Consider the following 26,217-nt stretch of genomic DNA (forward strand, 5'->3'; position numbering starts at 1 on the left):
TGTGCTTTACCTCAGATTCAAGAGTCGTTTCCTCACAAAATATCACCCTCTGTTCCTCCTGAGAGAACCTCAGCAGAAAGAAGTTAAATATCAGTGGATAATTATTTGCACTCAATAGATGTTTAGATGTTTTTTTCTTTTTAATCTCTTTTGCAGTAACTTGGTGGGAAGTGTCCACCAGCCTCCAGCCAAATACTTGGATTCTTCCTGAGGCTGGTAATTTAAACCCACCTGTTCCAAACCAAAACATGTAAAATGGCACGTGAATGCAAACTACATGTGACCTCCACACATATTTTAATGAGTTTAATGAACAGTGATCATTAAACCTCAGATGTTAGAGGATGATTCTGGTTTAATGTCACATGGATCTTATTGAGGTTGTTTTGTCATCAGGTGATAAACAAAAATCTGAGCAGTCAGAGGTTTATCCAGAAAATCTAAACCTCTTTATTTGGTGGGCAAACTGAAATGTTGAAGCTCTGTTCACTGAGTTTTCACTTAAAGTTTTAATGAAAATAAGATTTAAAAAAATAAAATAATCCTTTAAAGCACAATCTGTGATCTGAGGACGTTAAATCCGTCCAAACCGTCCAACACTGAAAACACACTTTCACCCTTCGGTCAGTGACTGACACGTCTCTGAGACACTCAGATTAACACGAGACAGAAATCAATCACAGTAAATTCTTCATGTTCTCATGTATAGTTAGTATTATTGTACCATTTTAGACCGTTTTACATTTAGAAATCAGATTTGAAACAGTCTGTGTATTTATGTTGTTTATCTTTGCACTTTACTGCAGCAGCTCGTCTGGTTTCAAACACAAAGAAGTTTCAGTGAAATTCATGTTATTGAAATGAAAAATATTCCGTTAAACACAAATCCACGTGCCTGCACAGGTAATATGAATTCATCACATGTGAAATGTTTCACAGGGCGAAAAACCACACGTACTTATCACATAGCATTTTAATCACATGTGAAATCAGGGTTCTCATATGGCGATTACAATGATTTCACATGTGACATCATAAAATTTACATGTGTAACATCTGGAAATCGTGTGAATTTGAATGTGAAGCTGAGAAAATTGTTTCACGTGGGATTTTATTCTGTTTTTTTTTTTTTTTATTAAAAAAATATTTTTTTTTGAAAATTAAGGAGCAGAAAAACCACAGAAGGAGGGAAAATCATGTCGCTGGAAAGGTGACGTGTTTTATCCCCAAATCTACCAAACTGATAGAAGCTGAGCAGGCTGCAGCCCCTAAAAGAACAGTTTTACAGAATGAATCATGTCAATTTTAAAGCTGCTGAGTGTTGAGTTTGAAAAGGCTTTTCCCCCAAAACGATCCATGGAAATCTTTTTTTTTTAAATACTCATCCTCCACTCTGTTACTCTGTTCTAACCAAAGTGACGGGAGCAGCTTTGAGAGGAGCTGAGAGTTTGCTGTGTTTGAGGGGGCGGGTCGGCTGATAGCACCCACACAGCAGATATTGTCCTAATATCTGTTGACAGTCAGCTCCTCTCTGCATAATTGGCTCCACCTCCCCCATTAGCAGCGGCTCTGTTTGGCTCCCCAGGGCATGTGTTAGAACAAATTTGAGGAGTGTCATATTGCACGCATTTCAACAGGGCCAACAGGGTTAGACTCACATTAGCGTAATGAATCAATCTGCTCAGCTAATGGCTGAACTAACTCCATTAGGACACGGAGGCGTCTGAGACGCTCAGGATTCCAACCCGGAGCCGGAATTCCAGCTCATGATACAGATTAAAAAAAAAAAAAAAAGAATCAAGAAAAACAGACATTCAAATAAAATAAATAACAGAGAGATATTACATTTAAAGGCTTTTTATATTAGCTGTATCATTCAGGTGAAGAATTACAGGCACAATGAAAGGAAACTGATTTAGGCTTTCACAATAAAAGCCTTGAAAAATCAAAAATTTCCAGTTTCTGGCATTTTTTTGTCAGATTTTTTTTCAGTGTTACTGTCGAGTGAAGCTCGGTTTTATGAAAATTGTTTATAAAGAAAAAATATGTAACTGCAGAGGAAGATGCAGCTGTAAAACCATTTCTGTCTGACCTAAAACTAAAGAAAATCATCGACTGATGAAAAAAAAAGATCAAAAAACTGTAAAAATTTAAAAAAGAAATGATGAGTGACATCAACCAGGGATTTAACTAAGAAACTAAATCCTTTTCCTGTTAAATCCAGCCAGCAGTTTGTCAGATGCATCACATTCCTGGCATGTGGATGTTTTGAAACCAAGAGGCATTAAAGACAAAAGGAAATAACAACTACTTAAGTAAAGGGCTGGCTGCTTTAGCACGTGAATGGAGGCAGATTATTGGGAGAGATTCAGTCGGTGCTAATTAACTGATATGAGCATCTGAATGGAGCCTGTAACAGGCTGCTGACGAGCAGTTGATAACCACCTGCTGATCCATCAGGCTGAAAAAAACACAACAAACCCTCTCACAGGTGATCAGTTAATACGAGCCATTATCAGCCTCAGGAAGAATCCCCACCATTCTGTTTTCTGTGTGAACATTTCATTTATTTTAAAGGAATTAACAGACGGATCATTATATTTGTTTTGTTCTCACACGAAGAGAAGAAGAAATTAGCTCCTAATGAATTTCAGAATCATCAGCCACGAGCCTCCGGGAGCCGATCAATCACCATTTTACTGTCATCCACCTCTGATCAGTGTTAATGGTTTCATCAATACAAGTAGACTGGTACATGATCGATACACACACAGTCCTCTGAACCTCTCTGCTGTTAAATCAGGACTTTCATCAATGTGCTCATCACGTCTGTCTGTTCTCTCCTGGTTTAACCGGCTAAGTGTTTTTAATTTGGTGATATATAAACACACGTGTGAAGTAACCATAAACTAACCATCATATTTTTAAAGATCCTTCAAGTAGAAATGAATCAAATAAACTAAAAGTGACTTGAACATTTCTTTGTTTTTATAAAGTGCAACAGATTTAACGTTTCAAAATCTAAAGTAAATACACAAGAACAACACTGGAATACTATCTTCACCTCAAACACTGCTGTCAGTTTGACATCTACAAGCAATAATGGTGAAAGAAGAACTTTTTTAAAAAGTTGTGGCTGAGAATAATTAAAATAATAAAAGAAAATGTTGTTATTTTTGCTCTTTTAAGCACTGAGATTAATAACCATGATAAATAAGCTGAACCACAGTGAAAATATCCTGAGCTGTACTTTTGGAAATCAGCCTCAGTCACACACACAAAATAAAAGCAGGAAACACACATTTTCTCTGCTTCAGTCCAGCACATCCAAATATCCAGATCCTTTTATTCTGAAACCCCAAACAGCAGCCGACCAACCAACACCACCACCTGGCCCCCAAATCTGCAAACTCCACCCCTCCTCCCAACCTCCTCCCCCCTCCCTGCCCCCATCCCACCAAATCAAAACCAAACCAATGCCTTTTTTTATCTGCAGATTCTCAGACAATGCCTGGAGGATCCCGTAGCCTAATCTCCCCCAATCCCTCCCGTCCCCTTTATCCCACTGTTAAAGAATGTTTGAAAGGGCGACACTGAAAACTCAAAAAAAAAAAAAAAAAAAAGAGAAACCAGGAGGGGTTGGAGGGAGGGGGGGTCGGTAACATCTGGGATGGTATATGGGGCTGGGGCTGGGGGGTGGGGGGGGGGGGGGGGGGGGGGCAAAGTAGTAAAAGGAATAAATTACATTAGCTTTTTTTATGAATAAAATTTTAAATTTGATGATGTGACTTTGATCCAGTTTGAATTTTGAGTTTTTAAGTTTTAACTCTGAAGATCGTTCTGTGTGTTACTGACTTTAAAGTGAGAACGTTTCTGACAGTGAATAAAAAAACATTTATTTTATTTTATTTTATTAAATTAATTTATTTTACTTTCTGTTCATTTAATTTCAGACCTGAACATTTTTTAAACATGTACACTGAGTTTACTTTAACCTTCCTTATTTAGCTTTATTAGCAGAATATAAATAATATGTTGGTTATAACACATAAAAATGTGCTTATTAACATGTTTTTTTTTTTTAATTCATGTATTTGTGTTTATTAATGTGTCATAATAATTTCCCTGTATTATCTATTTGTACTCCAGTATCCACTCATGGTCCAATAAACCACGTATTCAGTGTTTTTACTGCCAATAAAATGCTAAACAGAGCTTTAACGTGTTTTCCAGTCTGAGAACAACAGAATCTTTTTTACATGTTCAGAGAACAAAATGAAAATGTCATCACGTGTTTATCTGCATCATTTCACAGCTAAACAGGCCTGAAGAAGAAAAACAAACAAACAAACAGGAGACCCTAAAAACTCAAGGTTGATAAAATAACCAAGTTGCTGTGTCAGTGCGGCACTTGAGCGTCACACAGGCCCACTCAGAGTTTGGAAGGGTATTATGTTTAAAACACTTTATTCCTCCCTTCCCTGTGAAAGATTATACTAGTTATCCCATCAAAGTTGAGTAAAAACGCCATTCTTGTGTCTTTAAGCTCTTGCATAGGAGGTCAATAAGACTCTGCCTCTGCTTACAAGGCTGGGCCGGGTGTAATCTCGCCGAAGTTACATTAATTAAATGGTAAGCTCCTTTAGCAATACGTTCCTAAAAGAACTTGGCTGATAATATACTTAAAGCGTTTGCGGGCTGTTTGTTTCAAAGCCAGCAGACGTTTAGCCATGCGGCTCACGTACGCCGGCTTAAAACCTTCGGCTGGAGCCACAATGAGCGAGCGGCTGGCAGCAGAAGTGAAATTCAACTTATCAAAGGAAAACATATTTGTCTCAGTGTGCTTGATTTCCACATTAAGACTCACGGTTTGGTCCTGAAAACGTAGAAAACGTCGGTTTGAATCTGCGGAGCTGGAAGACTGAGGACGTTTTTTCCAACTGAAGTTTTCTGATCCAGATTTTTTTTTTTTTTTTTTTTTTAAATAAACAGTCAGGTCAGTGAGGAAATGAAATATACAACTGGTAGAAAATCAACGGGACAGTTTTTTGGCATCTGTATTAATAATCTCTTTAAACGTGGCATCTGAGGATTCTCTCAAAGTATTAGTACTTAAATTCACAGACTGAGGTTAATGTTGTTGGTCGTCTTCAACAATCAGGGCACAGTCATGAACTGTGAGCTAAACCTTCGACCCTCTGTCGTCTGAAAACATGTGTGTCAAAGCTCCACCCACTGAGTGAAGCGGGAGGAGCTTTTTCTGAGACGTTTATTTGCACATGAAGTGAAAAGGGTCAAACTTCATCTGTGATCTGCTGCTGAGCCTCTCACACGCTCTGAAACTGAAAATCTGAACGTGGAGAAGCCAAGCTCGGTTTTTACAACCCTAACCCTTCCTCTGTTCAGGAAGGGACCACAGCACTGTAAATATTATCCCCCCATTTCATCTGTTTTATTCTCTATTCATCTATTTATCTTTTATTTTAACTGAATTTTTTTTTACACTGCCTTGTGTTTCTGTTAGATTTTGTCTTCATGTCTTATTTAAATTACTTTAACCTGCGTAAATCATCTTGTCTTGTCCTGATCAGTAGAAAATGACAGTTATTGATAACGTCACAGTGAAATGTGAGCTGAGAGTTTTCAGCTGGCGTCTCTCAGCTCTCGCTCAGCGTCTCTGGGGTTTTACACTAATTAAAGTTTGATCAGGGGATTCCCTCACCATCAACCGGCAAATCGAACTATTACACAGCGCTAATTAATACGAGTGAGAAACCACTGAAACAACAACCTTTAAACACTGGTAACCTGTGTGATTATGCAGAGAGGGAGAAATTAATCCTTCAAATCTGCATCAAAATCATCCACTTTGCTCTTTTTCACAGAAACTGTAAGAAACAGTTTAATTCCACGGTGATGCTGAACATCCAGGGAGGGAAGAACAAGTTTATTTTCCTGAAGGAGGAGAAGTTTGTGGCTCCGGCCCCCCCGCCTGCAGCCCCGGCTCTCCCGCTGTCGATCAAATATCAGCCCTCACAAATCAATTTTACACATGATCGCAACCCCGCGCCCTCCCGCCCTCCGGCCCCTCCCCTCCAATTAAGCATCCGCATTAGCATATATATGATATCAGTGGTAAACATCACTCGGCTGGTAATTCACAAACGCTCCTGGATAATAGGAGGGTTGAACACCTATTAACCCCGGGCCAGCAGCACAGAGGCACGCTGGGAAATTCCCCAACGCTCCCCCTGAGGAGCTCCAACATGAGAGCAGGGAGGAGGAGACGACGGAAGGCTTTGATGATCATGGAGAGACTGTTAATGGAGGAAGTGAGGTGATGTCACTCTGTCTGACTGCGATAGGCTGACACATCTGTCAATCAACAAACCCCCAACTCTGCCCCCAGTCACGCCTCTTATCGATCCCATTAGACAGAGAGCTTCAGGGACGTCTGTCGTTTTCCTTAAAGTGACAAAAAGCTCTAAGAAATAAAAATCTTGATTCTGATCCGGAGTCAGGTGATGTTACACACTGACAAAGTTTGTGTCGGGAGGTGGATGGATGATCAACAAAACATCAGACTGAAGTCTGGACGACAAACGTCTGTAGCTCAGTTAAACAGCAACGTTTCATGTAACAACAACTGACAACTGTTCAATCGCAAATACAGTCAAACAAAGTCCCGCAACACGAGCAGCAGCGTCTGACTGGAACCGACCACCTGCTCAGGTAAGCAGAGGCTGAGTCAGACACAGCGCAGTCAAAGAAGTTCTGATTCCTCAGTTCCTGCTCGCATCAGAGTTTAACTGCAGATCACCTCAGCTTTAATTCTTCATCTGATGAAACCGATGCTCAGCTGTTTTCACTCACACTGACGGAGAAGATGTTCGACACCAACATCAGACAAACAACGACTTCATCAAAAAACCTACACAACCTGAAAAACCTTTCTGATCTGGTCAAATAAAACATTTAACTCAAAAAATGTTGGGGAAACAGGGTCTAGTCGTTTCATTACCGAAGAATTAAACGTAAAGGTCCTCAAACATCAATACGTTCATACACCAGGGCAGAGATTCTGATCTGAACCTGATCACGGACTGGAAACGTTTCGAACCATGACTTAAAATCAAGGTTTTCCTGACTCGACCGTGTTTATTGTTGAAGCAGTAATGAGTTTGTCTGCTGTTTACCTGCTGTCCTCAGACCAGCTGTTTGTTGCTGATGCTATCAGGCTGCTCATTAGCAGTGAGGCAGTGAGTTGTCTCCTCACAATGAACTCTGGCCTGTCGCCTCTGTCGCCTCCCTCCATTGTGACTCAGTGACTTTAACGTGGTGGACGCTCGTTAACTTCCCGTCAGTCTCTGTTGTGTCTCTTGTGTTTTCCAGCTGACTCTTCACAGCACCGTTCACGCTGTGATTGTTACTGTTTCGTCTAAAGTTGGAAAAACAAAAACCAGGATGCATTCGGCCTGAGAGGAGGGTGAGGAAAAGGTTTGTCTGAGGTTTCACGGCTCGTTTACAGGCTTCGTGTTAAACGTGTTCAGCGTTCGTGCTGCTGTCGTGGAAAAGGCCGTGGCTCTGCCTCGGTTCTGCAGAAACCTGTGTGATTTGAACATTTTTCCACGTGTTCATATAAAACTCTCCTGATCCCTGCAGGCTTCATATCTGTGTGTTCACTTCACACTTGCACAATTAACCCGGCACCGGGCTCCAGGGACCTAAAACAAACAGCTTTTGTTTGAGTGGCCTCTGACACTGAAGTGTTTTTAAGCGACGGTTTTATCTTATGTTGCGATGAGCGACAGCCACTGAAGGTGTGGTGTATTATGGTTTTGGATTAAAGATTAAAGCCCAGTAAAGCCTATGAACAGGCCTAATCCTGCTCCTCAGTGCAGCTCAGCAGCAGCAGGCTCTGGAGGCGCTGATCCATGATCAGCTTACTCCCTAACCTTCATCGTCAGGGGCTGAAAACAAAACCTGTTGCAGAACAGAGACTTTAAGATTCACAAATCCCGTAAACAAAAACAAATATCTACGGTGGACACTGAAGACGAGCCTTGTATCACCGCACACGGTGAATTATTAAACCTATGAATTCACAGGACGCTGACCTCAGGACTCCGTACGTAACTCGTAACTTTCTAATTTGATTTTGCAATAAGAAAATGAAATGCTACAGAGCAGCTCAGCTCACGGATCAATCATTTCTGAAGTGTTTAACGCTCTGACCTTTAACCTCGTTATCACCTCCAGCTGTGGTGAATCAGTGATTTTAACTCTTCTAATCACTCACAGCTGGACGAACCCTCAGGGCCCTCACACACCGAGCTGGCTTTCAGCTTCGGCTTGTTGATTTCTCGATTGAGGTGTCAACATGAACACGACAGTAAAACTGTTTTTTTTTTTTTTTCCTGTTGAATTCCCAGAATCCTCTGCAGAGCTGCTGCTGTGGGGCTTCAGAGCTCACGGAGGCAGATCCCAAAGCAATTTAGCCCTGTCTTTATTCTGCTTAACAATACCAGCAGAGAAAACTAATTAGGTACATTTCACTCATTTCCATGTTAATGTTTTGTTTGTTGCCATTGTTTGAGGAGACAATGGGCAGAGATGCTAATGAAGGAGTCCTAATAACAGCGTCCTAATGGGAGTCCATTCACAGCCGTGAGCCCAGAAGCTGTGGTGACCCCCCCCGCCCCACACACACACACACCTCCCTCCCCCCTGTCCCTCGGGGATGCAGGTATTCTCAGGTCGGTCTGAAGGTTTGGAGACAAAGCAGGTTACAGCACACGAAGACTGAGACAGTAAAAGCTCAGGTAAAGTGCTTCAGCCTCTCAGGGATGAATGAGAGACTTGGACTGACTGTGTGTGTCTTTCTGTGTGTGCACACGTGTGTGTACTTGTAACTTGTACTTGGTGCAGTTACACAGCTGAATGCGACTGTGTACATACAGGACAAGTTTGGAAACATGAAGACATGTTGACCAGTCCCCACTTCATTACAGGGGCTAAAACTCAGGTTAGAGAATACAGCTGATGATATGCTGTGTTCTCCCTCTTGTCAGACACAGGTATTTACAATGGAGGAGAATACATTTCACTCAGATCAGCCACACATCACTGAATGAGGCTGCACTTTTCAAAGGTTTGGGAAAGTTAGCTTGTTGATCCAAATGGATCAAATCATTCATTCATCAATCACCAGCAGTCAAATCAAACTAACTCAGTTATATACAGACAAAGACCAGCTTCATCACATCAGAGGTGAATGACTCTGAGTCTGAACTGTTCTCATAACCACTGACTCACATCTGCTTTTATAGGAAACACGAAGAAAAGAACTTCTGTCCTGTCATGTCCCCTGTCGCTGAGCGTGAACGTGTCCTTGGTATTTAAAAGTAAAGTCATTTAACATATGTACATACTGTATACAAACAACATGTCGCCAACAGGCCTGGGTTTGTGTTTACTGATGCTGTTTGCTTTTGTCTTTAGGAGAAAGTAAAAGCTGCAGGTTAGCTGCAGGTTAGCGGTGTCTCCTGGAACATGATTCATTTGTTTAATTTGTAAAGATCGTTTGTTGTTCAAATCCAGATTCAGGCTTCAATCGTTTTCCTATGTTGACAAAAAACAATCCAAACTCAACCTCTACAACTTGTAACAGTGTGTTACTGGTAGAACTGATCCGTCCTGTCTGAATGCTGGAAGGAGGTTCGTCTCTTTCACTCTGACCTAAAAGCTCCAAAGCTTCTCTGCCAGTGTTTATTGCTCTTTAGCCTGTCGAGCTTCGAGGTGTCAGCCATGTTAAAAAAAAAAAAAAAAAGGGCCGGAGCTGCAGAGCTAATAAGGTGCTAATCCTGAGCTGCTGCACGCACACGCACGCACGCACGCACACACACACACACACACACACACACTCTCCTCCACCCTACAGAGGCTGAACACACAGGGCGAGCAGCAGAGAGACACACATGTGGCTTATCGCTGCTCTCCAGACAGCCGTCCCAGATCAGTCAACGCGCCGCGCGATCGATGCATCTGATAAGGAATTAAGACAGAAACTAAACTGTACGGGCTATCGGGGAACTCTGTACACGTCCTAATTATGATGCGGTGTGTGTGAGAGGATGATACGGCAGGATTGGAGGGGTGCGAGGCTGCAGGAGGGCCGGGCAAGACCGAGGGTTTGTGTGCCGGTGGCCCCAAACGGCAGCGAGAAGGAGCAGCTTGAAAAGTGTGAACTACAAGTCCCAGAAAAACAGTGATGTCAGTAAACTGCACACGTCTGTGAACCGGAGGGGTCTGTGATGTCTGTCTGTGATGTCTGTCTGTGATGTCTGTCCAGCCCACTTTGTTCCAGACTGAAATATCTCAACAACTGTTCAATGGATTGCCATAAACCTTTGCAAAGACATTCATGTTCCCCAGAGGATGAATCCCTCTGACAGTCGTAGTGCCACCTTCAGGTCTAAATGTCTTACCCTGTCTCATGTCTCAACATGTCCTGTACGGAAACTGACATTTACTTCAGATGTTCATGTTTCGTTTCCTGAATTATGAAGAAACAAAGTTTTAAAGCATCGAAACTCACAAAATTAGAATCTGTGACAGTTTATGTTCACGGCCAAAGCAGAAAGTAATGTGTCTAATACGCAGTGAAAAAATAACACAAACAATAATATTTTTCAATTTCACATTAAACCTGAGACTCTCACCTCATTTGGATATTAAGCTGCTCTTCTGTTTATTTTTAAATCCACAGTTTAATTTCTCTATGTTTTTTTTAATTTTTTTATTTACACCTGGTTCTTATGGTTTGTGTTTATGAACTGTTCACGGAGCAGTTTGTAAAAGCAGAGTCTTGTCAGAACCCTTTAGGAAACGAGGTGACGCGTCCCAGGAGACTTTTCCACCAGACAGTGTAATTTGTCCAAACATATGTTGTATGTTACGTCCAGCTATCGCCTACCACGAGGAAAAGGTCAGAGCGAGAGTTTCCCCCGTGGTGCAGCGGACAGACAGGACACTCGGCTCCGCCTGACGCTTCGATCGTCGGCTGAAGCGAAGGAGTCTGTCTGTCTGTCCGACCCACCAGACTCCAGCTCCGGGAGAGAAACCCCTTTGATCTGCCGTCAAACTGCTTCATGAACACCAACTGACGGGGCGGCACGAAACACCCCGATGCCCAGCCTGCGTGGCCCCCAGGTCCCCAACAGAAGTATGTGCATTCATTTGGGGCAGATTCCACAACACGGGGTGGGAGAGGGTGGGGGTGGGTGGGGTGGGGGGTGCGTTATTCCCTCAAAATAATGTTGTGCTTCTCTCAGAGTTCTCTCATTGGTCCTGTTTCCACTGTGTTACAGGGGGAATACAGAGAAGTTCACCTCAGACCACATCATACAGACTGGAAGCCGAAGCTCGTGCTGCTGAGTGGGTTCAGATGTTTTTACAGACAGTTAGGAACACGTTGCTTTTTGCTGATTGACTGTTGCAGGAAAGGTTTGAGAAGGCCTTAAAACTTCAGCTGGAACCGAGCTGTCCTCGCAGCCGCCCGTCCATGTCCAGTTGCAAACTGCAAAGGTTTTACCGCCGTCCTCTGAGCCCACAGGGTCTGAGCGTTTGATCCTCAGCAGACAGATTTTGGGTGGAGTATCACTTTAAGGGCAGAAATTGCTTCAGTGCCTTTGAAGAGTGCAGGGGGATAATAGGGTCCTGGGTGTGTTTGTTTGTGCCCTCGACCTGATCGGCATGTGATGAGCGGGGAGGTCTGCAGGCCTAATTGGCCTCTTTAAATGGGAAAATGTCCAGCGAGCATAACGCATCGATGAGCTGGTAGCACTCCGCCACCGCCGCCCCCGCTCCTTTTATCATCACTTTATGGAAACAAACCACTCCAATTAGCGGCAGAGCAGCCGTGGAAATAATAAAGACCATAAATTGTATGGTCACTGGATGGATTTAAAAAGTTAAAGTCAGAGTATGTGTTGCACTTAAAAAGTAATTTACAGCTGAGGAGTTCTGCACTTTGTTTCTGACTCTGAGAGCTGGACGGTGAAATCAGCAGTTCCTCTAAAACATAATAATATTAATCATTAAATGTTATAAATAAAAGGTAGAATTTTATCCAGCATGGATGGAAACAGGGTTAAAGCAGGAACAGCGAACTGTCAATCAATCAACCGCCCACACAGACCAGAGGAGAGGGGAGAGATCAAACCAGCTAAACAAGTGAAAACACCTGTGAAGGTGTGTAACTGCAGCAGTCGCACCACAAAGCCTCTGTCTGAAATCGCTCCCTATTTACTACACAGTGCACAACATTCACTGCTTCATCTGTGTCTGAGTTCAGTGTGTACCTTCATCCACCGGGGGCCTTAAAAACTCTGAACATGTGGCGTTTTCATGTCCACGTGAAACAGGTGGAGGTGGTGATGGCTGCTCGCAGGGCTGGTGGTGAGTTAACTCCGCTCCTGGAGCTGATGCTCCGAGAGGGTTTGAGTCGGCAGGTTGGAATTTTTGGATCTCAGCCGTCTGAGAATAGAAGAACCTGAACGACATGTCGTTTAAATCACTCCAGCGTGGTGAGGCAAATTTATTTACTCTGAGGGAAAATGTCTCTGTTCTTTTGAGAGACAGTAAAAACCCCAGTGAAGGCTTCAGAGAGGAGCAGCAGGTGTCAGTTTGTTTTGAAGCTGTTCGTCCAGAAAGACAAAAATGTGGCTCTTTAAAGGAGCAGACCAAAGGGGAGTCGCTGACACTTCAAAGGAGTTCCTGAGCCGTTCGCCTCCCTCCAACAGCGAGGTCACTGTCAACTCTGACGAGTCACCGCTCTGCCATTAAGTTTGGGGGAGGAGGGGGAGGAGGAGGAGGAGGAGAGTATTTTTCTCTCTGCTGGTCTGTGGGAGTGTTTGGAGGAGGTGGAGGTGGTGGTGGAGGGGCGCTGTGGCTGTCGTCGGTAAAAATCAAACAGAGCCCAATTAAACTGATTCTAACATGCCAGTGATCACGAGGACGAGGCTCACCTGGACTCTCTTCTCATGGAGGACATGCCTGTGCCTCAATGACTCCTGGGACACTAATTGCACCGACCAGAAGCCTTGGGGATGTGCTAACAGCCCGCTGAGGACCTGCAGTGAATTCCCATTTCCCAGTGTGACTGCTCACAGCCAACAACGCGTATTTTACTGTTTACCAGTTTATTCAGCGACGACGACGACGTGACACTGGTTTCCTGTTACCTGGCAGATATTACACTGACATTTATCCAGAGCTCCAAACAATAAACATCGTCGGACAGTAAGCAGTAAACTTAGTTAACGTTAAAAATAAAAAAACTGCAAACTTGGGCATTACTAAATTACATCGGACAGTAAGCACTGTGTACTGTCTGACTCCATGTTCATTGTTTCGTAGCGTCACACCACGCGCACATGCGTGACTTTGATGATGCGAGTTCGTACGAATCGATCTTTACAAAATAAAATGAAAATAGGAGAATCGATTTTATCGACACAGCTCTACTAGTGACTGCAAAAAAACAAACAAAAATACAGATCATTTCCAGCCATAGTTTAAAAATATTTAAAAATGAATTTGTCATGTTTGTTAGGCCTCCAGGACACACACAGCAACACTGCATTCACTCCACAGGGTGCATTTAATTATTGTGGTAGTGTAGTTTTTATCGACACAGCTCTAGTCACTAGGACCCGCGCTGGGCTGTGAGGAGGTTTTGCTGTAGAAGCCACATGATGTTCACTGACCCCCAAAAAACCTTTTCTGATCCACAGTGTCACAAACACTTTAACATGACTGAATTATCACACGTCGAAACATCAGGTTCAGAAAAAGTCATAAAGTCTCTAAAAGTCGCTTTTTAGTGAATTACATCTGTGCGTCACATGATGAGGGCGTCAGCAGGAAGTCAGCCGGAGAAGGACTCATGTCAAACGTCCCTGACAGCAGATGTAAGAGCTGACGATAAAACTTTGCATCAAACGTCTCTGGAGCTGCTCTGTTCCCTCAAACAGAAACACAACTAAGAGTCATCCTTTGCTCCAAACGTCAGTCCCCTAATTACCAATTTTCTCAGAGCGGGGGGCCTTGACATCACAGAGGAGTCTATCTCTGGTGTCGGTATAGATTATGGAGCCCACCTACAGGGAGTGGCCGCCAAACAGTACAAAACAATTAATGCTACTGCGCCGCTATCAAAGGCTCGCAGAGAAAACAGTGAGCTACGCATGGCTGGAGCTGGAGCTCGATGGAGAGAGAAATGAGTGTTGTCACATCAAAAAGCAGCGGAGCAGGAGTCTGATTTAGTACAAAAGGCTGCAATTAGCACAGCACATTAGGAGCACATGGCAGGGCAACTCCCTCACTGCACCTGGGACACACGAGGCCGGACTGCGCCTGGGATCCTGACGCTCCACCTCCGTAGAGGTTATTTACAAAAAACACAATGCATCAGTCCAACGCTCAAATTTCACTTTTTAAGATTAGAAATGTTGAATGTGGTCAGTGTTTTCCTTCGGTGCAGCTCAGGTTCATACAGAGCAGCATCGAAAACATGAGCAGAAGTCAGAGTAACCACAGACTCTCCACATCCATGCAGTGATTCATCACATCCAAGTTCACAATACAAAAACTAAACAAAAACCAAGCAGCTGATTGACCGACCTCCTGCAGAACACTTCCTGTTTACTGCACACTCCCGGATACTCGTCACATTAGGTCGAGGGTCGGATGTTTATTGGTGTTTGTTAATGTTACTCGGACTCATTTTAGAAATAGATAAAAGTATGAACGTCTGAAAGTAGCTTCTATTCATTAACTAACAGGTTTATAGTTAACTCTGAGAGTAACTTAGAGAGAAAGTAATTTCATGGCAATCCTTCATGTGGTTGTTGAGATATTTCAGTCTGGATCAAAGTGGTGAACCTACGAGCCGACACTTCCACACCTCGAGTCACAGCTTCACGTCTTGGTTTAGGATCAGGTCTCAAATTCAGCAGGACCAGTCAGGTTACATTGGATCAGGTCCTAAAATCACGAGCACAGGCCGTTTGTTCCTCCGTCTGGTAACCAGTATCTCACAGAACTGGACCGACACCAGCAGCTTCTGGGAAGGAAACTCAAAGATCTAACTCACACAAGTACATGTAATTAGAAGGAGCTAAAACTTGCACCAGTGTTTTTCCCTTTAAATTCTCTCTGTGCTTCAGTGCAGACCCTGAGTGCCTCCTCTGTATAAAAGCCATGGCTCATTGGGACTACAGGGACTCTGATGGTGTCACCAGCTCTCGCACCTTGTTGCATCACCTCTGTACCTAACCAGCAGTACAGAACCTTCTCAGGTATTATTCCTGGTAGCTGAACGCCAAAGTAACATCACTGCAATGTGTTACTTCTGATTAGACGCTAACATCTCATTCGCCGGGAAGCAGAAACGGTTATATTCTTTATGTCGTGTGTGAGGAAACAGTACAGCCCTGCAGGCATGCTTAGTCTGAAGAGCAAAACGCTGAATGGAGTAATGACTCGAGCGAACACGCGGCTCATAATGAAGGGTCATTTGTTTGTTGCCGTGAATAATGTCAAGCACGTTATTAATTACATGTCGCTTTGAAGTCTTATCGAGCGCAGGATTAGAGAACGTAGCAGCTGGTGTGAGGACGAGCTGCAGGGACGTCAGGATTCAGGAGAGTAATCGTGTTATGACAAACATCTACGACTCTCCTACTCATTTCATTCTATTCAGAGGAAACACACACACACACACACACACAAAGAAGTGCTGACCTCAGCAGAAATGACGCACGCACAGCATATTACACCTCAGGAAACTTGTCATCCTGTTTTCAAAAACAACTTTTTCTGATATATTTTTTGTTGAAATATAAAATAAGTATTCAGGAGGCAGGATGGTCAGAAGAACGTTGATTTCAGACGATTCTGCAAAACTTTCTTTTTCCCCTTTGCATCCAGTATCAAGGTTTCTACAGGATCTATATAGATCTAAGTTCAGCACTGACACTGAGTGCTTTACTGTGTGTCTGTGCTCACTGTGAACAGCTTCCTCAGTTTCGAGGTTACAGCAGCAGCTCTGGCTGCTTCAGAGGCAGCACACACATGTAAAGCTGCCAGCCGACGCCCCCTGTTGGTCGCCCTGATGCTCATGCTTGAACTGTGGCTGTGATGAACGGACGGGAAATTGTCTCGCTTTGCCCAAAAATGGTACAAAGAAGCTCTGAGTCATAAATCTGTGACAGCAGCGTTTGAGAGGCGAAAGGTGAGACAGAGACGTTTTTAACAGCAACAGTGAGACGTTTACGATGCGGAGACATTTCGGGGGTCGGTTCAGTCTATGCAAACATCTCCTTCTGTGGGAAAAGGAAAAGGAGAACAGGGATGTTTGAATCCGCAGGGAGTGTGACTGCAGGGCACAGAGGGCAGATTCCCTCCTGCAGGAAAATAAAAGCATGAAGCATGTTATTTGAAGGACGATGGTAGCAATTGATGAAATTCAGGGTTTGGACACATCATGAGGTGAAAACGCTGGAAGGTGTGAAAATGAGAGAAGATCTCAGTGGCCTTGGACAAAACAAAGAAAAAAACTTGATCTCACTAAAGGAATCACATCGACCTCTTTTCCTCAGGTATCCAAAAATATCACATCACTCCAACGTACCGCATTTACATCTGAAATTTAAACACATGACGTCATTTTACGGCGAATACAGCAGCCGCTCGGAAGCTGATGGTGGAGTGGCATCGAGTGCTGGCGTGCGGGGGGAGGTGACCTCATCATCGTAGTGTTTATGGATCACTGGGCCACTGGCCTTGATTTCTGTTATTGAATTATGGGAAATTCATTCTTTTTATTGAAGGAGTGGCTTCCAAATCCAATAAGAGAGTCAGCAGTCCTTGGTCAGAGAGTCTCACCATTCAGAAGCAGCAGCAATGTCACTCTCCTCCAATAGGTTGGTGGGAAACAGGTATGGACGAGGTGTAGAGCTGATGTGGACAAACGGTTCCTTTTAAATATTCACATGATGTTTTGATGTTAACGTATCGATGCCTGGAGTTACGTCTTCCTTGTCAGAGGTTTAATGTGGACGTCACTGTACCTACAGCTGCCAAACGTCCAACTTCAAAAAACCAGACAGAATATTCAACTGCAGGTGCAAACAGTCGCCCACCAGAAACCCAGGACTCCCTGACTGCCTGCAGCTATACCTCCGCAAAACTTTGTCTCGGCTTTCCGCCAAAAACAAACCAACAAACACGAGCTTTTCCTCAGACTAACAACATTGTTTATCACTGCTTTCAAAACTTTGTCTGAGCACTACAAAATTCTGTTTTCCGACCTGTTAAGGTTTACTTAGGTTAAGACACAAGCACTACTTTGTTAAAAAAACAAACAAACAAACAAACAAACAAACAAAAACAGCTCAACAGAGCCTTTAGCTGCTTTTTTATGGCACATGTAATGTACACATCTAAAGAGCCAGATGTCTTCCTCAGGAGTTGGTGGAGACCAAACCAGAGCTTGAATTCATCTGGTGGACACAGACCACTGCAGTGGGGTTATCATGCTGCCCTGTGTCTGCTAGATGTAAATATACCACTGTTTGCTAACACGTTAGCTAGAATGACTTTATGAGGTGGGACAGTGTCAGGGCTTTGTTTGTGTCAGTTTGTTTTGAAGTTAGCCAAAAACAGAAGAATGCAGCTTTAAGATAAGGTTTAATGTACATGCTTCATCCACAGGTACTGAATACTGCAGGAGAACGTTAATCACTAATGCGAAAGAGATTGATATGAAGTGACAGGACTTTGGGCCAAAGCACAAAGCAGAAGTCTTTGGGGTGAACGCTGGGGACGAAACAAAACTCCTCCAGGTGAATATATGCAACTCCACCTGCGTGACTCGCTTCATGTAATGTAAAACTGATTCAGCAGGAAAAGGTTGTTCCATATCTTATTGAGCAGAGAGAGGGAAGGGGAGCAGTCATTTAATTAAAATGTGATAATAGGCAGTTCGGTTCATGAGGGGGCTAAAACCTCCTGGGTTAAAGGTGCAGTGTGTGTTCCTCCGGACCTCTTCGGCCCCTGGAGCAGGATTGATCTTTGGCTCGCACAGGAGAGCCCGGCCTCCTCTGAGCTTAAGGGCCACACACCTGTGCATCCATCGGGGCCGGATAAGCCCAGATTAAGCTAGAGTTACCAGCTCTCTCCCTGCAATGTCATTCAAAACCTCAACGGCAACCGCGCCGTGGACAAAGCGCCTTTTGGGCTGTCCTAATAAACGCCATTAGCTTTGAGACATCAAACATGGAGGATTATGGGATTTTCTGGTCCAAAAAAAGATGGAGGGTCTGGGGGACTCCCTCGCTCAGCCGTCCTTTCTCTGCAGAGATTACGCTACAATTTGTTTTCCTTTTTCCGCCATTTTGTACGTCCCTCCTCCTTTCGCAGATTCCACACAAAAAAAGTGGTACAGTAATCCCCTGCAGATGAAACTAAGAGCGCAGTAAAAAGGAAGATTACACAGGGCTTTGTAAATTGTTTCTATACACATGTGCATGGGTATTTGGGAAATCTGTAGGGACTTAACACGAGAAGTGAGCGCACACACACAGACACAGACACACAGAGACACACACACACAGAATTCGAACATCATTTGTGTGCTATTCTTACTCCTCTTCTGTTGACTGAAAACATGAAGGAGCTGAAACTCACAGAACCTGAAGTCAAGGAGGAGATTCAAAGACGTATGAACAAAAAAAAAAAAAAAAGTATGAGTGATGCATCTGAACACAGAGACAGAAGCTGTGCCGCGGGGACCAGGTGATCCAGTGATTTCCAGTTTAAATGTTCAGGTTAAAACCGACTAAATTTAGACTAACAGTGACATTTTGCATGTGTCTACGTTACATTCAGCATTTACAGCGTTGAAATTTCAACCGGAAATATTTCCAGCATGTACGATTTTAACAAACAACAACAAACAAGACAAAACGCAGTGACCTGGGAGCTTTAGAGCTACTGATGGAGGTTTGAGTGGAGAACCAGGCTAAAAGCTAACCACCTCCAGACTCCAGCTACGCCACACACAGACATGAGATCGACGTCGATCAAATAATCCCTTTCTTATTCTTATTCTTATTCTTAAATAAAGCATTTTTAAGCAGACTTCATGTTTTTTAGGAAAGCGGAGAGATTGAATTTTCCTTTATAATTTAGTTAAAATTCTTGTTCTTTGGTCAAAGAAACCATTTGAAAGCACTCTTTCATCTACACGATGGCCTGTCACACAACAGGGAAGCTGACACTTTGGTTTTCACAGGACAGCAACAACAAAATTCAGCTTTGATGAAATTCAGTGAAATAAGTTTTTAGTATGTTAAATCTCCACAGAACAACACGGTGCCTCTTCTCCTACTCTGTGTTCCAGCCTGGGGTCGGGTGTGGCTCCTGTAGGGCCCATATGGACACAGACACCTATAGTTTGTGTCCCTGCTCTGACTGAGGCAGCTTCAGACCGAACACAATCATGTGTACATACCGTGATAATGACTGCGGCCCCTCCCCACCTGAACAGAGCCATAAGTCAAGTCGTCCCTAACAGGAGTCAAAGGTTGGGCTGCTGCTAATCCATGTAACACTAGGAGAATAATCCTCAGGGCTGTGGCCTGCCCGCTCTACAGTTTTCTTTTCCCCTTTTGTTTTTCTGGTAAGTGATCTTGGAAAATTTTTCAGCGATGGCCCCCAGTCTGCAGAGAGAGGAGCGGGGTCCCAAAGACAACAGTGTTTTTTACTAATTTGCAGGTCACGTTGTTTCTCCTGAGGCAGCTCCAGTGCTCACGAGCAAACACAGAGAGGAAGACGAACTCTTTCATTTGTTGGCTAATGAAAAAAAACTACAGCTTTTTTACCAGCGTGGCAGCACTGGCACGTGTTATTGCCACTGTTGGTTTTGTCTTATTCTCAACACACACCAACACAACACTGCGTCATATTTCCAGGCTTTTACCTGTAATCTCTGCTGCTGGCTCTGCTGTTCGTGGTCCTGGTCCTGGTCCCTGGCAGCCATGTCTGGACTCGCTGCTGCCGCCTCATTGGCTCGTTTTGTCGAGCTGGTGATTCGTGGCAGTCTGGGGGTTGTGGGAAATGACGTTTGTTAAAAACAGAAAACTTTGCCATCCCTCTCCAGACAAACAGAACAAACTGCATGACTCGCTGTTGAGTGAGGTCCTGGACCACAGTTGGATTTTTGTTTTCTTACTTCGGGATCAGGTGGATTTCCATCCACCTGTTTTTATTTAAATTCTCAGTTTGACTGGAGCTCTTTTATTGATGTGAATCAAGAATCAAAGAGTCTTTATTGTCATTATGCGAACATAATGAAATTTTGCAGACTCCCGGCTTAAAGGCAAATATAAATAACACAAACACTTAAAAAAGAACTTATGAAAAATATAAAATGCAAAGTAAAGTAAATAAAGTGCAGCTTTAGTGCCCTCTTCTTCTGTGGTGGTGGTGGTTTCATAGTATCTGATTGGAAAATTAGCACCACCAGGCGATGGACTAACTCCTGACATTCACAGAACAATAGTGGATGGAAACAAACTTTAATTTTCTCCAAAAAAAAAATTCTGAATTTGTTCTACATTTGGATGGAAACCCGACTTGAGATGGGAGAAGCCCATAAGCCCCAGCTGGACTTGCATGTGATTGGCTAATGGGGCCCATGGAAGGCCAGTAGGCCCTGCTGATTCTGAACTGTGGCAAACCTTGTTTCAGGCGTCCTGAGTTTAAAGCAAACCTGCCTGCCAGTCAGAAACACGCATTTAACAAGCAATTCAACTCAAATGAAACATGGTCATATTCATCCAGTCTCACCACACGCAACAAACAAATCCCAGAGACGGGCCTGTGGTTTCACGCACCCTCCCACAGCCTTTGTGAATCTACTTTGCAGCCATTTAAGTTTCACAAAACACAAGCACAGTTTGTTGTTTTCAAAATGAAGCACACACATTTAGTTCACACTGTTCTGTCACAATCATTGTGGATAACTTTCATTTGTGTTTCTGTGTCTTTGTGTTACCGTGTCTGCTGCTTCAGTCCTGCTTCCTGGTTTGGCCAAAAGAGGTGTGGAGGGTGGAGCCCAGTTAAATACAGAGGCCCCAGAAATGGACCGGACCATGAGCTGTGTCAGCACGGGGGGGAACGGTGTTTCTTTGTTCTGAGTTTTACTAACTTTCCTTGCTGTTTTCCCCTCTTTATTTCTGATGGTGTGATCAGTCAGTACATATATGTCTCCCTCTGGTCTCGTTCTGTTTGGTCAGTTAGTTCAGTTAATGTCTTGTTTTGTTTGTGGTGTTTTTTTTGTAGAGTTGTGTTTGGTTGAATTCTTTTAAGAGCCATTTACTAAAATGTCTTATTTTAATCCGCTGATGTTTTGAGGTGAAATAAAACCCATTTTTGGAAAATTAAACCTGTGTCTGTTTGTCCTTTGACTGCTTGGTCCCTAATTTTGAGACTTCTGATACTTCTTGAAGGTGCATTAGCTCCAGGTGGCTCTGACAGGTACTGTACCGGTAATAATGACAAAATGGGATTTCATAAATCCTGAGAGAGGACATCACACCCTGCTGAAGCTGTACAGAAAGGCATCTAATGTAAATTGTTATAATCCTGGCAGTGTGATGGACAGGGCTTTTGCTTAAACAAATAGATTCTGTGTTTGCACATCTTGTAACATATGGATTAGATAAAGCACAACATAAATCAGATAAGGATATTAACCAGAGATTTTATCACCTCCAGTGACAGTACCTGAGCGTTTTCCATCACAGTGGGATTAGAGACATTCCTCATATTTAAATCTGCATTAAACACGGCGCCTGAAAGTGTGTTTCCTTTGTTTTTCTGCAGCCTCCATGCAAACGCATCACATGCTCAGACACACAGCGTGGCCTTCAGGCAGGTGGGGACATCGACACCCAAGCCACGTTCAGCGGAGGATGCAACCGCTTCTTCCCTCGGCCGACATTGCGAAGGTCCCTTCTGCCTTAATCCTCTTTGACTTCATTCATGCAAAGGTCATCGCTGATTCTCCAAATGGAGGAGGCGACGGCTGTAGAGGGTCTCTGAGCAGGAAGGCCTGAAAAATACTGTGTGTGTGTGTGTGTGTGTTATTTTGGATGCATTAGTCATTGGTGCAGGGTCTTTACTCACTGATGAAGCTTGTCTGGAGCAGTGTGGCCTCAGAAAGGGCTGCTTCTTCTTGGAAAGTTGCCACTGGGTTTTCCCAGAAGGTTTCAGGAGCGAAGAGTCGCCTCACGTCTTGAACATTTTATTATTATTGTTTTGTTCACAGCTAACGGGCAAATCTGTGGGTGCCTTCCAGTGCAAATCCTCACCCTGTTACGACTTCTGCCAGTATTTAAAGAATAATTCTGTGTTTTTAGCCACGCTAGCATCATGGCTATCAGCTGCAAGAATGAATCCTACTGATTTTGGTGATTCCCTGAAGTTTCCTCTAATTAGCGAATGTTTGCATGCTAACATGCTAAACTGTGAGCATGCTGACATCAGCATTTAGCTCAAAGCAGCTCTGTTGCTAAGCACAGCCTCACAGATCTCCTAGCATAGCTTCTAAACCGTTTTTGGATCTTATTTTTGTAGTTTGGGCCACTGTTCCTAAAGGCAATAATAATATTTCAAAGAGCCTCCACTGAGGCCTTAAGTGGTCAATATCTGATAACTGTTAAAAACCAAATCATGGTCCCGATACGTTGGCATCCCAGCACTTCACTTCACACTGGGGACCCAGCGTCCAGAGGACAGCCACGCACCAGCAGCCATGTAAAACAGGGGAAACACACACAGCAGTGAAGTGGGAGTCGATTTAGCCCAAGTGCAAAAGAGAAAAGGTCATTTCTAAGCAGAGACAAAGTGCTAATTAAGAGGAGCCAGTCCACTGCCTCCACACAGAGGCAGTTAAAAAGTCTTCATCTGTCATAAAAGCCTCAGTGTCAGGACGTCAGAGAGCCGCTGAACTGGAACAACACAAAAACCGGAGACCTGTGGACCCGAGACCTGCACCCCGGGAGGGACAGATGAGGTACGGGAGGGACGACACGCTGCAGAGGAGTTCAGGTCAAATTTATTCATAAGCTGCACTTTAAGATAAACCGTGTCCTTTTCATGGCTCCGGAAAGGCCTTTAATGATATTAGCTCATTTTAAGCTAATGTAACAAGCTAATTAGGTAACGTTCCTCCAAAATGAACAAAAATGCTTCAGAGCTTCAGAGTTATATTTCTGCTCTCGCAGTCTCTAAAAGGCGTAGTAGAGAACGGTGTGGAGGAGAGAGAGTTGTGTTTGTGGCACCTTTCAGGTAAACACCACGCGTGTCTGAAAATGTGCCCCGCTATCCCCACGTCTACCTCCATCTCTCTACGACAGGCTTTTCACTCCACCCTCCACCAGGACCTGATCTGAGAGGCCATAAATAACTGACATGCATCAGGTGGAAACAAACATGGCTCTGAATTAATGCTCCATAGCTGCGTCATGTGTAAATGAACCTCTCACAAACTCCACTCTATCAACTTGATGATACTGAATGTCAGTGTTGTGTTCACAACTTGTTTCCATGAAGCTAAAAACTGTTTTTGCAGGATGAAGGAATTAAAGAGCAGTTCCAGGGAAACGGACAAAGCGCTGCCGTGTTGGGTGCATTTACATCAGCGCAGACACGACCTTCGCTCTCACCTCTCAGGTGAGGGTGGTAATGAATGTGTTGTTTGATATTGTGACTCTGCTGCCTTCCCTGATCCCACTGTCCGTCTCGGACACTGATGTCCCATGGTGTCATTTAGTCAGAGAACCAGCTCCCATTTCCAGCAAAACTCATCTGCTTCCCTTTGATGCCAGGCATCCAGAACTGGCAGTCGGTGTAATTTGCTCTCGCCAGGGTCTTTTCACAAACAGGCAGCATTCCCTGTTTGCCTGTTTTATTTGCTTTCATTGTTGAGTATGTTGTTTTTTCTCTCTCCTTCTTCTCATCTCTGCAGTTTGATTGTCTTGCGGTTTAATCGCAGCTTATTCCTGGGCCTTGTTTCCTTCCTCGTGTTGTCATTTCATCCTCCTCCTCCTCCTCGTCTCTGAGGGCTTGTTTTCTGTTCGTGCCATGGCTCTTTTCATGTGTCCCTCGCCGGCAGAAATTGACGCTTAAATACACAGGAGGAAAGAACAAAACAAACAGACAAACAGCAGCCGGAGAACAGATGCAGAGTGGCTTCAGATTCCCCGTCTCTCTCTAACTGTGTGACATTGGAAAGAAGAACGGGAGAGAAAAGTGATGGTGCAACACGGTGAAACACTCATCACAACAAAGACGCTGAATCTGAAGCCAAGGCCGCGTCCGTACTGTACATCAGCTTTACATCAGAGACAGACAAAGGCTCTGTCACGTAATACCTGGCTCTAAATCCCAAAAGATAATTCCAGGTTATCACAGCTTTTTTTTTTCACAGTCTTATTTTTCGTTTCTCTTGGGGACGATAACTTTGTGTTCAGCAGGTCAGAATCTGGGAACATGTGGACTTTACAAAGAAAAAAAGAAAGCGGGATAAAGAGACAGGTTGTGGACAAACCAACAGCATATTCAGATTTTCTACTGAATGTGAGCACGCCTGAAATCTGTGTGCACAGCTCTGCACTAACTACAGCAGATCTTTGATGGATGATGAATGAAAAGTGGTGGATTAAACCATTTTCATCTCTTCATTGTTAACCTTTGTTATGGTTGAATAAAGATTATTTTCATAGTTAAAGAATCAGTGTTTAAAGGAATCGCGGCCTGTGGTGTTGAAGTCAGACATTTAAAAAAAAAAAAAAAAAGTTTTTTAAGCATTTGGACAAATGACTGATCAGTTAGTTTGGTCCAAGCTGAAATGTCTTGGCAAATATTGGATGAGCTGCTGTGAGTTTTCATGCCACAGTCATGGTCCCCAGAGGATTAACATCAGCATGTTAGTGTCATACGTACATTCATCGTTCATGCCTGCTGATCTGCAGACTCAGTGACGTTTCAGTCATTTCATTCATGCAGATTTTGTCACTTTCTTGTACAACTTCAGACAATGGAAGGCGGCGCAGACATTTCAGGTTTTACCTTCACAGAAAACACCTCCACTGCTCGGTTCTCCATCTGCCATCTCAACTCAACAATCTTATCAGAGGGTTTGCAGAAGGGACTCAGCAGAGAAAAGTCCCGCAGAGGGTGTGAATGTGTGAAGCACACTGAGCCGAGCGCCACACGCAGATAACGAACAGTTTATCAGCGAGCCAGAGAAACTCTGCTGGAAGAGGGAAAGTCATCCGGCTATAATCAGAGGAGGACGAGAACCGACCGGGGGGGGAGAGGGGGGGCGGAGGTCGTGGTGAAGAGGGGGAGGACGAAAAGAAGCAGGAAGAGAGAGAAAATGAGAGAGGGAGAGCGAGGCCAGGTGAGTCAGAGGTAAGCGTTCTTATTACAGCTCCGGGCCCATTACATCGCAGCGGCCTGAGCCGAGCCGGGCCTTTCAACTGGGAGGTAAATTCGAGGAATCAGGCGGGTGATGGAAACGATAAAAAGGCGTTCCGGCATCCTGTCACCGCAGAGCCACTTGACATTTCTGATGACATTTGAGCCCGTTTGAATCTGCTTGAAATTGCAGCGTTTCATCCCAACGTAATGCTACACTTTAGAAAAAAAAACCCTTCTTATCTGAAAGATTATGCCGCTGTATTATATGGAGGTATTATGCGGCGCTAATAGCGCATGTAGATACTTCACAAATGATACTAAAAATGCCTCGCATCACACACAGGGAGGATTTGGCCCTTCAGTAAAAGAATACTTCCGAGTATGCAAATGCCCACAAAAGAATTAGGGCTTAACAGATTTGACTCACTCAAACAATGGCACGCGGCTCTTTTCCCAGGATGCAACTGTCCGTCAGTTTGCAGGATTAAGGCTCTGGGTTGTGACAATGTGTTGAATGAAAAAGGACAAAGAGACACCTCCTTTATTACAGGGATATGACTATAAATGCTTCTCTTATTATGCCTGACGAATGATTAAAGCCTGAGGAGGGAGGCAGAGGCAGGGGCAGAGGCTACGCACTGCCCCCTGCGGGAGGATCCT

This window comes from Toxotes jaculatrix, chromosome 4 (genome assembly GCF_017976425.1).
Source record: "Toxotes jaculatrix isolate fToxJac2 chromosome 4, fToxJac2.pri, whole genome shotgun sequence".
In the NCBI taxonomy this organism is placed as follows: Eukaryota; Metazoa; Chordata; class Actinopteri; family Toxotidae; genus Toxotes; species Toxotes jaculatrix.